The sequence below is a fragment of the Dipodomys ordii genome, unplaced genomic scaffold, assembly GCF_000151885.1.
Source record: "Dipodomys ordii isolate 6190 unplaced genomic scaffold, Dord_2.0 Scaffold18, whole genome shotgun sequence".
In the NCBI taxonomy this organism is placed as follows: Eukaryota; Metazoa; Chordata; class Mammalia; order Rodentia; family Heteromyidae; genus Dipodomys; species Dipodomys ordii.
Genome location: NW_012267234.1, coordinates 11,157,940 through 11,172,046, shown reverse-complemented (window position 1 = coordinate 11,172,046; position 14,107 = coordinate 11,157,940). Strand labels below are relative to the sequence as shown.

General features: G+C 42.1%; 1 protein-coding gene across 1 annotated transcript in view; it reads right to left on the bottom strand.

The window, feature by feature from the left end:
- Ap1g1 (adaptor-related protein complex 1, gamma 1 subunit) overlaps nucleotides 1-9,074 on the bottom strand; it is a 97,797-nt gene extending 88,723 nt beyond the window's left edge. Inside the window, exon 1 of the mRNA XM_013012677.1 lies at nucleotides 8,755-9,074. The gene's annotated coding sequence lies outside the window, so the exon portion shown is untranslated. The remainder of the gene's footprint in view (nucleotides 1-8,754) is intronic.
- Between the last annotated feature and the right edge of the window lie 5,033 nt (nucleotides 9,075-14,107).

Here is a 14,107-nt window from a genome sequence, read left to right as displayed (position 1 = left end):
GCAAGCGCTCTACCACTGAGCCACCTTCCCAGCCCCTAGCTGTCATTCTTGTAAGAAGACCTAAGTTCATTTCTCCCTAAAATGCCACAGAAATTAGAGAAATTTTCCTTTGTTCCTTATTATTCACAACCAGACAGGATACAGTAATATATGTCTGTAATCCCAGGACTTGGGAGACTGAGGCAGGAGGATCTTAAATGCAAGGCTAGCCTAACTATGTAGCAAAATTCATTTAAAAAAAAAAAAAAACAGCTGGGTACTGGTCCCTCATACCTGTAATCCAAGCTGAGATCATTGGATGGTGGTTTGAAGCCAGCCCCAGCAGGAAAGTCTATGAGACTCTTGTCTCCAACTAATCAACAGAAAAAGCCAGAAGTGGTGCTATAGTTCAAATGGTAGAGTACTAGCCTTCAGCAAAACGAGCTTAGAGAACAACACCCAGGCCCAGAGTTCAAGGCCCAGGCCCAGCAAAAAAAAAATAAAGGAGGAAGCAGAGGAGGAGGAGGAAGAGAAGGAAGAAGAAGGAAAAAGGAAGAAGAAAGAAGAAGCCAGGTAAGAAAGTCCATGAAACTCATTTTTTTTTGGGGGGGGTGTCGGATGTGGGGCCTGAACTCTGGGCCTGGGCGCTGTCCCTCAGCTCTTCAGCTCAAGGATAGCGCTCTACCACTTGAGCCACAGCGCCACTTCTGGCTTTTTTCTTTTTTGCTTATGTGGTGCTGAGGAATCGAACCCAGGGCCTCATGCATACAAGGCATGCGCTCTACTACTGAGCCACCTTCCCAGCCCTGAAACTCTTATCTACAATTAACCACACAGAAAATAGAGCTGTGACTCAAACTGATCAACAACTGGCCTTGAGCAAAAAGCTCAGGGACAAAGCCAGGCACTGGTGACTCACACATGTACTATAATTTTAGTTACTCAGGAGGCTGAGGTCTGAGGATCCTGGTTTGAAGCCAGCCCAGGAAGAAAAGTCTATGAGATGCTTATCTCCAATAAACTACTCAGAAAAAAGCTGGAAGTGGTGCTGTGGCTGAAGAGGTATTAGACTAGCCTTCAGCAAATAAGCAACTCTCAGGAACAGCAGCCAGACCCTGAGTTCAAGTCCACTATCCGCCCGCCCCCTCAAAAAGAATGAAATCAGCACAGGTGGCTCATGCCTGTAATCCTAGCTTCTCAGAAAGCTGAGATCCAAGGATCGCAGTTTGAAGCCAGCCCAGGCAGGAAAAGTCCATGAGGCACTTGTCTCCAATTAACTATCTAAAAAAGCTGTTAGTGGAACTATGGTTCAAGTGGTAGAGTGCCAGCCTTGAGCAAAAAAGCCCAGGGACAGCACCCAGGCCCTGAGTTCAAGCTCCAGGACTAAAACAAAAACAAAAGAATGAGTAAAGAAAAATTACATATAAGCTTTCAGACTTAAGAAAATGTCATTCATCCTACAAAGCTTATATAAGGGCATTTTTGTAAGATGACAAGTTTAATTATTAGAGATTTTTAATACTAAGAAAACAACTTTCCCCTAACATATACTTCATGAAGCTAAGTTCTGTCAATTCTGTATACACAGGGAGTGGAGGGACATTGTCCACAGAATATTTAACATAGACGATGCTTATTTTTTTAAACCATGCTTGATATTAGCTAACTACAGAGAGGCAAAGGCTCATTGACAAAGGTGTCAAAATAAAATACTTGAGAAAGTATATCTTAGTAGGGTAACTAAACTTGAACTTAGTCCCTAACTTCAAGCCCCAGGATAGATACATGCACACACACACACAAAATGTCTTTAGATTTTGTTCACTTACTACAATGTATATTTTTTTGTGCCAGTAATGGGGCTTGAACTCTAGGCTTGGACTCTTTAGCACAAGGCTAGTGTTCTACCACTTAAGCCAATGCTTCACTTCCAGCATTTGATTCTTAATTGGAGATAAGATTCTCATGGACCTGTCCTATCCTGGCTGACTTCAAACCAAGATCCTAAAATCTTAGCTCCTTTGTAGCTAGGATTACAATTGTGTGCCACTAGCATCCAGCACTTTTTTACCATATTACTTTATAGATTAATAAGGTAAATAAAAATATCTTAGAGTGATAAAAATGTATGTTTCAAACACAGAATGTTAGTCGATAACAAATCAATGAATTCACAATGTTTCCAACACGGGGAAAAATATCACCAAAGACAGGTAAGACTTTTATTATAATGAACCTAATGGATTACTTAACAGATATCCCAAAGAAAGATGATGGAAAGGGCAAACATCTTTGTTGTTACATAAAGCTTCTGCTGCGTAAATCACAAGAAAAAGTTAATGTCATTTTTTGAATTAAACATTTAAATGTCCTAATATTTTTAAAGTTATGGAGATTAAGGTCTCTTGTTTACTAAATCTGAAGAGAAACCTCACTGCTATCAGCTCCACAGCCATAAGTGAATGACCTGCAACAGGTTCCCAGAACCCCCAACCAGGCCCCTGACTGCTTCTGGCTCTCACGTGGACAACTTACCCATGCTACAGTACTTGAACAGTCAGTCCATACTATTTTCACCCAGAACCTTTATTCTGCTAAATAACACTAAGTAACAGGCACTGTACTGTGTATAATGATACCATAAATTTAACAGGTCTGGTTAAATTTATGGACAACTCAAAAATTATTAAAAAGTGTTCCATCCCTTTGCCTGGAGAAAAAAAGTGCTACACTCCTGCCCATGGGGCAGGAAAGGAAGAACAGGTTCTCTAATCAGAAGAGAGAGAGAAAAGCATTCCAACTACCTGCAGAACTATGCTCACTGTACACAATTAAGAATGAAAGAACACGATGCAATCAAAAAGAGCCAAAGTACAGTGTTTAAAAATAACATGGAAAAATGGCAGTGATACCCAATTATAAGTTATTTTCTTAAATAATCACCACCCTGGAAAAAGTTTTTTTAAGCAAAATATATAGCCAATGCTCTCACTGGTGGTGAAAAATACACATTTAAAAATAATTTTCGTTTCATAGAAAAGAGTGATTTATGAGGAAAGGGGAATTCCACCTCTAGGTTGAGGTGTACAGTTCAAAAAAGAACTGGCTGCCTAAACAAGAACAATAGACCCAAAGAGTGAGGCAGGTAGTTCAGTTAGATTTTTCCCTTCAATAACTGAACCAAAAACTAACCTTTTACAACCCTGAAGCAATATTTTCATACTTTTGTACAGTTTTCAAAGTTTTTAAAATATGGAAAGGAAACCAAACCTTTCATGAAGACATTCCTAAAAAGCATCTCTCCTCTTCTTAGCTTGAAACTGAACAATTTCTCAACAGTGAGGACAGTTAATAGTTTCACTAACTTGAGCTATAAAAACACTACCAGTAAATCCTTTTATGAATTATATAGCAATTTACAGAAGTTACCTTCTATGCCCAAATAGTGTACACAAAAGGCTTATAAAAAAGGAGAGAAAGGGCTGGGAAGGTGGCTCAGTGGTAGAGTGCTTGCCTTGCATGCATGAGGCCCTCTGGGTTTGATTCCTCAGCACCACATAAGCAGAAAAAGCCCGAAGTGGCGCTATGGCTCAAGTGGTAGAGTGCTAGTGTTGAGCTGAAGAGCCGAGGGACAGCACCTAGGCCCATAGTTCAGGTACCATGACCGACAAAAAAAAAAAAAAGAGAGGAAGATGAGGAAGATGATCTGAGATCACATCTTGCTCCTATTTGCTACACCCAGGCACCCATAATGTAAACTTGGAAATCAGACAAGCTAAAAAGCCTAGAATGCTCAGTACAACAGGAGTGAATACAAGGGGAAACAAGAGAGCTGGAGTTAGCAAAGTTACTGCCTATCAGGTTACATGGGGACTTTAATACACAAAGAAGGAAAAAACTACTTGTCTCTAAGGTTGTCTTTTCTTCATGCAACAGGTGTCACATGTACTTTCTCCATCTTCAAAGAACTGATTTTTGTCCTAAATCTATTTCAAATTTTTTCACTGATCACACTTCTAGCAATTTTGTTTGACCTGAGTAAGCTTTTAAAACAAAAACAAAAAAATAACCTGTGTATAACTCCATATAAATAATAACAAAATAATTTTTAAGCAAAGGCAAAACTTCCAAGCACCTAGTGAAAAAAAAATTCTCATTTCAATCACCTTAACCTAAACTTTGATCTTTAATACCAAAATGTAAGCTAATGCTGATTCAACAAGTGTGCTAGTGTGGGTTGTTTTAACTACTGTTTTTTTTTTTTTTCCCTAACTTCTGGACCCTGCACAATTTGACAGGTTTGGGGCTGGGAAGGTGGCTCAGTGGTAGAGTGCTTGCCTTGCATGCATGAAGCCCTGGGTTTGATTCCTCAGCACCACATAAGCAGAAAAAGCCAGAAGTGACACTGTGGCTCAAGTGGTAGAGCTGCACCCAAGCCCAGAGTTCAGGCCCCACGACTGGGGGAAATAGAAAAAAAAAAATTGACAGGTTTGTTCTAGCACCCTGAACTTATGTCAAATTAAGTTTTGTGCTACTCCTTCACTGAAGAAGCATAAAAGTATTTTCAAGGAAATATACCTACTTCCTCCTTTTCTTTTTCTCATTCCTTATTTTATGAAATTAAAATTTTACACACACAACCAAAAAAAGAACTGGAAAATTCCTAATACATTTTGACAACAATATGATTTTTGACAAATATGAGCTTATTTATATAAATCTACATATTATCTTAGTTTTAAAACTGCTTGCTATTTAATATTATCCTGCATAAAAAACAATAAGGCCAGGTGTTATGGCAGAGACCCACAATCCTAGCTCTCAAGGGGTTGAAACAACAGGAACATTGACTTCAAGGTTACTTGATGAGACCTTGTTTCCAAAAGATAGAAAGGGAGGGAGGAAAGGGAAAGAAATGACCGGGGAAAACAAAACCTGGATAAGAGAAATTCACAATCAAGAACTGGGAGCAGATAAGTACTGATTGCTCAGGCCTGTAATCCTAGCTACTCAGGGGGCTAAAATCTGGAGATCATGGTTCAAAGCCAACCCAGGCAAAAAAGTCCATGAGACTTATCTCCAAATAACCAGCAAAAACCTGGAAGTGGAGTTGTAACTCCAATGGTAGGAGAGAAAATGGCAAATGAGAACAAGAGGCCCTGTGTTCAAGCCTCAGTACTGGCAAAGGAAAAAAAAAATAATCACACAAGCACACACAAAAAAACTGCAAACAACTCATAAAGAAATGCCACATTGGGGCTGGAAAGGTGGCTTAGTGGTAGAGTGCTTGCCTTGCATGCATGAGGCCCTAGGTTTGATTCCTCAGCACCTCAGAAAAAAGCCAGAACTGGAGTTGTGGCTCAAGTGGTAGAGTGCTAGTCTTGAGCTGAAGAGCTGAGGGACAGCGCCCAGGCCCAGAGTTCAGTCCCCATGACCGACCAAAAAAAAAGAAAAGAAAGAAATGCCACCTTAAGCTGGGCGTTAGTAATCCTAGCTACTAAGGAGGCTAAAATCTGAGGATTATGGTCCAAAGCCAGTCCAGGCAGGAAAGTCCCACAAGACTGATCTACAATAAACCACCAGAAAACTGGAAGTGGTGCTGTGGCTCAAGTGGTAGAGCACACACGCCTTGAGCTGAAAAGCTGAGGGACAGTGCCCACACTCAGAGTTCAAGCCCCACGACCGAGAGACCGACAGACACAGACAGACAGACAGACAGACAGACACACACACACACACACACACACACACACACACACATCTTGACTTTTTGTTTAACACTGATTTTTAAAATCCCTCTCCCCACCCTTTTTTTTTTTGCCACGTTCAGTGGCTTACATCTGTAATCCTACCTAGGACACTGAGATCAGCAAAATCTTGGTTCCAGGCCAGCTCAGGCAAGTAATCTGTCTCAAGTAATACAAAGCTGGGAATGGTGTTATCATCCCAGTTACTTGGAAAAATAAATTGTAGGACAGCAATCCAGGCAGCCCCAGATATAATGAGACCCCAATCTCAAAAAATGACCAATTCAATCTGTGCCCAGTGGTATATACCTTCATCCCAGCTACATGGGAGGCTTAGATCAGGAGGACCAAAATGCCAGGCCAGGAAAAAAAAAGTTCTTCAGACTCCCAACTCAACAGAAAAAGCTGAGTGTAATGTGTGCCTGTTATTGCAACTATTTTGGAAGGCATGGCACAAACAGTAGAGCTTCTTCCCTAGGAAAACACAAGCCCTTAGTAAAAACTCTATCACACACACACACACACACACACACACAATAAATTATATTGCATGCATTTGTCAGGGGTAGTAGAGGCATAGCTCAAGTGGCACAGTGCCTACACCTAGCAAACTTGAGGCCCTGAGTCCAAGTCCCACAAGGACAAAATGAGAAAAAAAAAAAAAAAAGAAAACACTTACTGCTCTGTTTCATGGAGCTAGTAGAAAGATAAAAAGAGACAACACATGAGAAATGGTCTACAATTACAAAGTATTACGTATGAAAATATCAAAGTGAAACCTTTCTGTTCATTTATGAGGATAAATATTTTTGTCCCAATTAATGGATGTAGCTCAAGGTGGAGTGCTTGCCTGGTATTCCAAAGGCCCCGGTTTCATCCTCAGAAAGGGAAAGAAGAAAAAGAAAAAAAAAAGAAAAAGGAGTATGCTAAACAATGTTAATTTCAACACCAATTTCTAACAGCTTTAAGCAAAGCAGACATTCACATATGTACTGATTAATGTTATGGCAGAAAGGATACAATCCCACAGGTGAACTGCAAACCACTTAAGAATGAATGGTGGAAGTGGTGCTGTGGCTCAAGCAGTAGAGCGCTCTGAGCTGAAGAGCACAGCGACAGCGCTCAAGCCCAGAGTTCAAGCCCCACGACCGACAAAAAAAAAAAAAAAGAATGGTATTCAAGTATCAGTATATAATACCACAATATAAACTGACTTAACTATCACCTATAGCTGTCTAATAGATCCTATTTGCAAAACATAATTCAGAAACATATTTTCAGTAGTAAACAACAGTAGATTCTTAGTAAGTGAGCGCAGCTCAAGCAATCAGTTTGACAGTCTTTTAAACAAAAAAGAAAATTGCACAGCTTTAGAGCAATACACTCACAGAATACCTAAATAGTATCTGCCATAGTTTTGAAAGATCTCCTTAAAAAAGAACACAAGAGTATTTATACTAAAAACATTGTCTTGAGAATACTATATGACCTGCACAAGAACTTCTAGTCTCATTTTAAGATAAGAATAATGAATCTATAAATGGTTTACAGGTATTAGAAAGTATGACTCGGTTCAAGTTGTAAATTTAAATTCTAATAATCATTTAATAATCATTTTTCAGATGTAAAATCCAGCTGAAGTGAAATAAAGGTTGATTCAACCATACTCACTTAAACTTGAAATGTAGGAAATTAATCGGTGAATTACTGTGAAATAGTTTTTATTCAAACATACTGGACTGAAGAATAAAAGTGGTATTATGAGTATCTTGCAGATCTATACTTCTCAAACCAAAACTTAAAAGTATATGTTTGTCTGACAGGAACTATGGACAACATTGTAAATAAATACTTAAAATCTAACGAGCTCAAGAAAAACCAACATCCGAAGTCAGTGCAGGTATTTTTAGAATCAGTCGGCAGAAATCATTACTGTACAAACACCTGAAAGTTCGGATCGCTAAGAAATCATTCGGTCTTTGCTTCTGTTAAGTAATCCCTATAGCAACCAAAAAAGTTACTCTCCTACCTACGTCGGATTAATGTTCTTTCTTCACAGGTCCCCATGCTCAGGGATACAAAACACCTCAAAAATATACAAAATTTCCAGTAAGTACCCAAAGGTCAATGTTCAACACAGAAAGGGCATACAAATAGAAGACATTTAACACCCCCCTCCTTCCCACATATTCAAAAAGAAAGTCATTTATTCTGTTTTCTCTACACACTGACTTTTGTTGGAAGTACATTCTGAGCGGGTGGACCGACAGTCTCCTACACCAAACCCTATCACGGAAGCATAGCCAACCAGACTCTGCCAGGCAATCAGGAAGATCCAGAGAATTACTAGAAACTGAAGTCCGCCGGACAAAGAGTTTGGGAAGAAGGGGAGAACATTGTAGTCGCAAGTGAGTTTTAAAGCGGGGGTGGGGGGGTGGCGGGTGAAGAGGGGGAGGGATAGAGAGGGAAAATTGGGAAAGAAGTTAGTTGGCAAGGTGAGAGAGAGGGAGGCGAGGCCGATGTCCGGTTTGAGTAGGCATTGCAGGGGCAGGAGCTGTGGAAACGTTGAGAGTTCTCGGACAGCCCTGACCCGAGTAACACCCCACAAGAAACGCAGGCAACGTGGCTCAGGGAGGACACGCGGGGGAGTGGGGCCCGCCCCGCTCATTCCTCGGTCCCCTGAATGAGCTATCGAAGGAGGATCGCAGCCCGAGAAAGTCAATGGGTTCAAGAAGGCCTGCCACCGGCCGGCCAACGCCACCGCAGGGAAACGCTGCTGCGGACAGAAGCTCTGGAATTCGGGCCTCGGCTCGGCCCTCTGGAAGTCCCGGCAACCCCTGGGGGGTGGGGGGCTCCGGGGGCCCCTCCTGGCCCAACCTGGGTCCGGTGTCTTCTCGCCCCCCACAAGCTGGGACCGGACCTCTGGGACTGACAGGGAGCTTCCGGCCGTAAGCTCCCAGCCGCAGCGGAGGGAGGCGGGGGGGGGGGGAAGAAACCATACGTTCCCCGCGCCGCGAGTGACACTCACCGGCCCGAAACCTCGACTGAAACCAGCAGCTTCGGGGGCGGCGGCAGCAGTGGCAGCAGGAACCGAACATCCAAAATGGCGGCTCCCTCGGCCTCACCACCGCTACCGCAGGCGGAGGGATCCTCGGGAGGAAGGGAGTGTTTAACTTCACACACCACCGTAGACACTTCCGTCACGAGCGCGCTCTTCGGGCCGATCCCGTGCCTCTCTCAGACTGCAACTTTTAGCGCCTCCGCCTGCAGATTTACCCAAGAACTCGGACCCCGCCGAGGACTATTTGCCCAGGAGGAAGCGACTGCCCCTTGGCAGGGCGACGCAGAGCGGGGCGAGGATCGGGGCTGTCACTGATGACGCGAGACGCGGCTGCCGAGTCACCGCTACGAGGAGTCTGAGCAACAAACTTCCGGTCGTCCCCGGAGTCGAACGAAACACTTTGGTTCCTCTTGGAGGGTGGAGCGTTGGACTACCCGGAAGCGGTGGTGCCACCTGAGTGGGGCAGGGCTATTCGAGGGGGCGGGATATGCAAAATAGAGGAGGAAGTCCTAAAGGAGAGGCAGGTGGGAGAGGGGATCCGTGCACCGGGCTGAACCGGTCTTAGGCCGATCTCAAAGTCGGTCCAGTCACCTTTGAGACTTCACCTTTCTGTTTAACTTCAGAAACGTGCTCCAAGTGGTCTCTGATCCTAGGTTTTTATGGTACCTTTGCAACAACTCTTAATAGAGAGAATGGATTCCAAACTCAAGTTCCACCCTTTGTGTGTTGGACAAAGTCTTAAAATACACCCAGGCCTCAGATTTGGAATCATGATAACTAAAAACCCTTTCAGAATGGTGTCTCTCTGACTCCGGGAACTGATCTGAGCCAAAGCAAGTTGAACCACACAGTTCCTGCCTTGATAAATAATTACTAGCCTGTGCCTGGAGTCTTTTCCATGTGAATGCAAAAAGGTCCTTGATGTCTCCAGAAAGGTGACCTAGCTAGATTAAAATCCTCCAGATAGATTGGCAACAAAATATTCCCAACAGTGAATAAAACATAGCCCCAATCTGGATGCCAAAGAGAACTGAACTAACACAAATCTTGAGGTTAGGAGCCCGAGATCCTAAAAAAAAGTTGCACTCTTCTTTTTCTTTTTTTCTTTCTTTCGTTCTTTTTCTTTCTTTCTTTCGTTCTTTTTCTTTCTTTCCTTTCTTTCTTTCTTTCTTTCTTCCTCTCTCTCTCTCTCTCTCTCTCTCTCTCTCTTTTGCCAGGGCTTAAACTCAGGACTTGGGAGCTGTCCTTGATCCTCTGTGTGCTTAAGGCTAGCCCTCTACCACTTGAACTACAGCTCCACTTCTAGCTTTTTCTGAGTAGTTTATTGGAGATAAGTCTCATAGGAGCTGGGAATGTGGCTCAGTGATAGAGTGCTTGCCTAGCATGCATGAAGCCCTGTGTTCAATTCCTCAGTATCACATAAATAGAAAAAGCTGGAAGTGGCACTGTAGCTCAAGTGGTAGAGCGCTAGCCTTGAACAACAGAAGCTCAGGGACAGTGCCCAGGCACTGAGTTCAAGCCCAAGGACTGGCAAAAAAAAAAAAAAAAGTCTCACAGATTTTCCTGCCAGGGCTGGCTTCAAACTGGAATCCTCAGATCTCAGCCTCCCGAGTAGATAGGATTACAGGCATGAGCCACCAGCACCCTGCTAAGTCCCTTTTACGCAGGGATTTCAAAATAAAATAAAATTGTATAAGCCAACTATACAGTTTTGTCCTTGAACTTCAAGGGACATGCAAGTGCCTAGAAAGGAGGCCGAGGGCATGAGGATAGGAATTATCATTCTTATTCTTAAATATTGACATCACATTGTACATAATGCACCTTCACCTAATTTGACACACTAGAAACTTCAAGTCAGAGTAATTTACAAATGAGTTTTGCAAATTCAAAAATTATGTCTGGCTAAAAGTCCTCTCTCCAACTGGATTTCTGCTACAAGGTGCCACCTTTCATATGAGAAAAAAGGACCCACCAAAAGCCAAAGCACTTATACAGAGAGTGAAATCAACCCAGAGCAAAAGTTCTGGAAAATAGAATAATTACTGAATTTAGACCCTCATGTCTGTCTGCTGAACTTCTATACAGTTCAATCCTAAGATTGAAACCAGGTTTTTTTGACCCAGGCCAAAACTCCAAGAGTCCCAAATTAAATCTAGCCACTCACTCCCATATGCCAAATAAAGAGACATGATGAAAGGCAGAGAGGGGAGATTTATTACATGGCAGCTGGACAGCACTTCAGTACATCTTCAGCCATCTTCAAAGGTACAGACATTGGCCTCAGGTCAAACTGGGAGAATTGAGTGATGGGGATAAGAAAGGTAATTAGAGTTAAAAGAGCTCCAAGTCCCAGGTATGGGCTGGTTGACCATTAGCTCAGTCTGTCTTAGAGAAATTGTTATCACTTTACTGGGCAGAACTTGACTCACAGATGGTCACCTGAATTTTTCTTTCTTTACTTTAAGATAACAAGAAGACATTGCTTATTCTAGAGGCAGTTTGCCTTTTACACAAAGTGGTGTTTGGGTTTTGTATTTTCTGTAAACGGGTATTTGCAAAGGGACTGCAGCAGAGAGTTAACTCAGATAAAAGAGCACAAAGTTGGGAGAATTTTGGTTAATTCATAGGACCCAGCAAAAGCATCTTTTAAATTACCTCTTAATAAATGATCACGTGGTTAATAAATAACCATGGCATAATGGGGACTTCTCTGAGCTACAGTTATTCATGCAGCATGCCCTAAATTCAATTTGGGAGTTTCTAAAAAAGTCAGAAGTATGCAGATTGTGAAGTTAACCAAAGTATTCCATTTGAGACTTCACAAAAATAGTTTAGAGGCCAAAGTTAAGTTTACTACTACAAACCACAAAAGATAATCCATATTCTTAAGAAAATGAACTTTTGAGCATGTGGTTATAACATATCTGTAATCCCAGGACTTGAGGGTCTGGGACAGAAAGATCATGAGTTCAAGGCCAACCTAGGTTGTATAGCTTTAAAAAAAAAAAAAAAGAAAGAAAAAAATCTATGTCAAATAGCAAAGTGTTAAAAGAGAAATGTCAACATATACCTTCTCCCTATACCTTTTTACTTATAACTTTCTTTTTAGCACTGGTAGTGAAACTTGAACTCATGGCCTAGGTACTAGCTTCTTAGCTCAAGGCTGACTCTCTACCTCTTGAGCAACAGCTCTACTTCCGGCTTTTTGGTGGTTAATTGACTTTGCTTCCCAGGCTGGCTTTGAACATTGATTCTCAGACTTCAGCCTCCTAAAGTAGCTAGGATTACAGGCATGAGCCACTGGAGCCTGGTTATTCTTCTTTATTTATAATTACCAACCCCAGGCCAATTACAAAAAAAAATTGCCAAATAAGTTTCCAAACTGAAAATTAAAAATCAATTACCACAATGCATAGCATAGTCATCATTAACACTCTGTGGCTTGTGATTTAAAATTTAGGAAGGTTTACTCCCCATTATCTCTAACATAATTCCTAATTTCACATACATATTACAGCTCATCCATTAAAGGAAATGCCATGATGCTAATAAAAATGAAGGTTTAGCTCTAACTCCACTATCATGGTACATTTGAAGTAATAGTATAAAAATGAACTCTTGAAAATTATATGCATACTTAGAAAACAACTTGAAGAACAAAATTGATATATAAAAATGGATAGGCAGGCTGGGAAGATGGCTCAGTGGTAGAGTGCTTGCCTTGCGTGCATGAGGCTCTAGGTTTAATTCCTTAGCACCACATAAGCTGAGGGACAGGACCCAGGCCCAGAGTTCAGGCCCCACAACCAGCCAAAAATTAAAAAAGAAAAGAAAAGAAAATGGATAGACTAGGCTAGGAATGTGGCTTAGCAGTAGAGTGCTTGCCTAGCATGCATGAAGCCCTCAGTTTGATTTCTCAGCACCACATAAACAAAAAAAGCTGGAAGTAGCACTGTGGCTCAAGTGGTAGAATGCTAGCCTTGAGCAAAAAAAGCTCAGGGACATTGCTCAGGCTCTGAGTTCAAGCCCCAGAATTGACCAAAAAATGGATAGTCTGGCATCATGGCTCAAACAATAAAGCACCTGCCTAGCAAGCAGGAACCCATGAATTGAAATGACAGTACCACCAAAAAAAAGTTTGTTTTTTGTCAATGCTGGGGATCAAATCTAGAGCTTAAACATCTCAGTGGTAGAGCAATTGCTCTGCCAATACATCATGAACTACATCCATGGCCCAAATTATCTAATGAGCATGCTATCCTTTTATTTCTTTTTATTAGTTCATATTAGTTATATGTGGGGGGTTCATTGCTACATTTCCACACGTATTTAAAATGTATTCTAATGAATTTCATCTCCTCTATTACTCTCTTTTCCTCTCCTCCTGAGTGTGTGTATGAGAGAGAGAAAGAGAGAGAGAGAGGGGGAGGGAGGGAAGGTGGGAGAGAGAGGGAGAGGGAGAGGGAGAAGGAGGGAGAGAGGGAGAGACTGAGTGTACTGGGACTTGAACTCAGGGCTTCCTGATCTCACTTGGCTTTTTTGATCAAGACCAGTGCCTTATCACTTGATCCATACCTCTACTTCTTTTTGTTTTTTCTTGTGGTTAATTAGAGATAAGAGTCTCACACTATCTCTCTCTCTCTCTTTTTTTTTTATTAGTCATGGGGCTTAAATTCTGGGCCTGGACACTGTCCCTGAGTTCTTCAGCTCAAGACTATCACTCCACTTGAGCCCCAGCGCCACCTCCAGTTTTTCTGGTGGTTAATTGGAGATAAGAGTCTCATGGAGAGGGCTGGAAAGGTAGCTCAGTGGTAGAGTGCTTGCCTTGCATGCATGAGGCCCTGGGTTCGATTCCTCAACACCACATAAGCAGAAAAAGCTGGAAGTGGCGCTGTGGCTCAAGTGGTAGAGCACTAGCCTTGAGCTGAAGAGCTGAGGGACAGTGCCCAGGCCCAGAGTTTAGGCCCCATGACCTGCAAAAAAAAAAAAAAAAGAGTCTCATGGACTTTCCTACCCAGGCTGGCTTTGAACTATGATCCAAGATCAGAGAGACAAACAGCACCTATATCCCTGATATGTGGATATTAAATTCAAAATGCAAGCAGATATGACAACGCAAATGGGACTCAAGAAACAAAGGACCTCTACTTAATTTGTCGAATCATTTCTACATGACTCCACATTCTTTTATCTTTTTGGTCCGGTCATAGGCCTGAACTCTGGGCCTGGGCACTGTCCCTTAGCTCTTCACCTCAAGGTTAGCGCTCTACCACTTGAGCCACAATGCCACTTCTGGCTTTTTTTTTCTGCTTATGTG